Below are 3,373 nucleotides of genomic sequence, written 5' to 3'. Positions count from 1 at the left end.
TGGAATCATTTCAGATTTAAAGAACTTTCAGAAGTTTGGATTCTGAATATGAGCGACTTTTCCTTTAAAGCTGGAAGGAAATAACCCAAGAATTGGGTCCAACCACCAGGGGGCGCCTTTTAGACCCCGCCTGTGTGTTTACGCTTTATCTCATAAACTTCCAGCTTTTTATCGCTTGCGACTTTTAAAAGTCAGTAATCTGGACGTGAATTCTCTTTTAGACTGAAGCGTCTGTGATCAGCTGGAACGTTAGCTTAGAGCTAAAAGAAATGAGATCCAAACCGGTTTAGACTGATTAAGCAGTCCATCAGTGAAGGAGCAGCAGATTTAATCTTTTCCTGTTGCAAAACTAAACAGATTCATGTGGCTGATGAGCCTCAGACTGTAACAATAAAAATGTTTTCAAGCCAAAGAATGAAAGTGAGACAGTTTAGCTTCAGAGAGCTAAAGATGTGGATCAGTTAAATCCACTGAAGAGGCCTTAAGGAACCTGCTGGAACATCTGGACATCTGCTGGGGCTCCATGGAGCTCATCATCACATGTTGTCAGTGTAACTAGAAGCTTCTCCAGAACCGTCTGCATGGAGAGGATCTGTGGCTGAGCACTGCTAAAGATGAAGAGCAGCCGCCATGATGTGTGTAGAGCGTCATGGTCAGCATCGGCGTGGCGAGGATCCGCCTCCAACGGCGTTCCTGAGAATCCTAACCTGACGTTTCAGAAGAAACTCCTGGTTTCTGTTCGGTTCTGTTAGTGTTTGGCCAAAGGTCACCTGTTTGGTTTCCCTCCTTCTCTTTGAGAAGAAATGGCGCCCTCTGCTGGATCCAGGCGGTTTGATTATTTTAAACGTCACTGTATTTAGAATAAAATCATTTTAATTCCGGTGGAATCAATCAGAATCATCTTTTAGGGAACAAATCATGTGAAGGGAACCTCCAGATTATGAATGGTGCATTAATCTGATCTCCAGACTGACTCTAAGGTCGTTAGAGGAGGAGCCAAACGGCCCCTTACAGCAAATCCATTGATGACTGCAATATTTCTGTGCACTGTAAAAAAACCCGACCTATGACTGATTAAAGCCGATGTTCCTGCAGCACAGGGACGAAAGCCGATGTTCCTGCAGCACAGGGACGAAAGCCGATGTTCCTGCAGCACAGGGACGAAAGCCGATGTTCCTGCAGCTCAGGGACGAAAGCCGATGTTCCTGCAGCTCAGGGACGAAAGCCGATGTTCCTGCAGCACAGGGACGAAAGCAGATGTTCCTGCAGCACAGGGACGAAAGCAGATGTTCCTGCAGCACAGGGACGAAAGCAGATGTTCCTGCAGCACAGGGACGAAAGCCGATGTTCCTGCAGCTCAGGGACGAAAGCCGATGTTCACAGGGTACTCTGGAGGTTTGGACCCTGAGGGTCCAGATGAGGCTGGTTTTGGTTTTCATGGAAATCTTTAGTAATTATTGCTAATTTTGTAGCCTTATATCTGAACTTCAGCACTGGGATTGTAACCACACCAACTGTTTTATTTATTCTGTAATCTTTCAACTTTGTTTTTTTTTTTCTTTGTACCCATTTTAAAAAAAATATATATATATATATATTTGGTCGTAAATCTCAAGGTACGTTAGAGTTTTCTCTACAGCAAATTTCAGTGGATTTCGCTTCTCTGGTTGAAGAATGGGTGGAAATCTGCATCGAATTAACACTACTTCTGATTTCTCATACTGTGAATTATTATTTTTGGGTGACGGTTGTATTAGCAGCCACATCAAAGGCAGATGTTTCGCTTTCAGTCTGTTTTTAAATGATTTTCTTTTTTTTTAGCCAGATATAGATTTATAATGAAGAATGTCAGTATTTTCATATCGATGCTTAATGATGTACATTTTTATCATCTGAAGGAAAATGTTTAAACTGGAGATTTAAGAAAAGGTAGATGTTGACCTGTAACTGCTGACCGGCTGAAGCTGGACTGGACACCATAAACTAATATGTAGCAATATTTACTGGTTTGGTCTTTTTTTTAATCATGTGAAGGTTGTTCTGGATTGTTCTACCCACTGATCTCTATTTATTCACTGGATTGCTGATTGACTGAAAAAGTGAAGCCATATTGGTACTCCCCTCTCCCACAGAGACGCGCAGTGAAAATGCCTCCCTGAGCAGCATTTGGCTGCAGAAACCAGCAGTTTTCTGTCTGCAGGGAGACGTTCCACAGGTCATTTCCCAGTCAGTGGATGAACTAAGCAATAAATCCATCTACAGGTCCTTCTCAAAGTATTAGCATATTGCGATAAACTTCATTATTTTCCATAATGTAATGATAAAACTTGAACATTCATATATTTTAGATTCATTGCACACTAACTGAAATATTTCAGGTCTTTTATTGTCTTCATACGGATGATTTTAGCAGACAGCTCATGAAAACCCAACATTCCTATCTCACCAAATTAGCATATAATGATAAAGGTCTCTAAACGAGCTGCTATGCACCTAATCATCTGAATCAACAAATTAAGTCTAAACATCTGAAAAAGATTCCTGAGGCCTTTAAAACTCCCAGCCTGGTTCATCACTCAGAACCCAATCATGGGTCAGACTGCCGACCTGACTGCTGTCCAGAAGGCCGTCATTGACCCCCTCAGCAAGAGGCTATGACACAGAGAGATATTTCTGAACTAATAGGCTGTTCCCAGAGTGCTGCTGCATCAAGGCGCCTCAGTGGGAAGGAAAAAGTGGCAGAAAACGCTGCACAACCAGAAGAGGTGACCGGACCCTGAGGACGATTGTGGAGAAGGGCCGATTCCAGACCTTGGGGGACCTGAAACAGTGGACTGAGTCTGGAGTAGAAACATCCAGAGCCACCATGCACAGGCGTGTGCAGGAAATCCAATCCAATCCACTTTATTTATATAGCACGGTTTAAATAAACACAAGGTTTCCAAAGTGCTGCACAAAAAGATAAAATAACTAAAATGGACTGAAATGGGCTACAGGTGCCGCATTCCCCAGGTCAGCCGCTTTAGAACCAGAAACAGCAGCAGAGGCGCCTGACCTGGGCTACAGAGAAGCAGCACTGGACTGTTGCTCAGTTTTGCACGTCATTTGGAAATCAAGGTGCCAGAGTCTGGAGGACCCAACACTGTGGATGAGCTAAATGCCGCTATGGAAGCATCCTGGGCCTCCATAACACCTCAGCAGAGCCACAGGCTGATGGCCTCCATGCCACGCCGCATTGAAGCAGTCATTTCTGCTAAAGGATTCCCCACCACGTGGGTGTTGACCACGTGGGAAACGTGGTCAACGCCCACGTAGGAAACGACAGTGACACCTGGAGGGGCGTGATCGGGAGTGGTGTCTCATTATTGGACTT

Source organism: Cyprinodon variegatus, unplaced genomic scaffold, assembly GCF_000732505.1.
Source record: "Cyprinodon variegatus isolate N-32 unplaced genomic scaffold, C_variegatus-1.0 Scaffold1260, whole genome shotgun sequence".
NCBI classification, from domain to species: Eukaryota; Metazoa; Chordata; class Actinopteri; order Cyprinodontiformes; family Cyprinodontidae; genus Cyprinodon; species Cyprinodon variegatus.
This window is presented reverse-complemented; position numbering follows the sequence as displayed.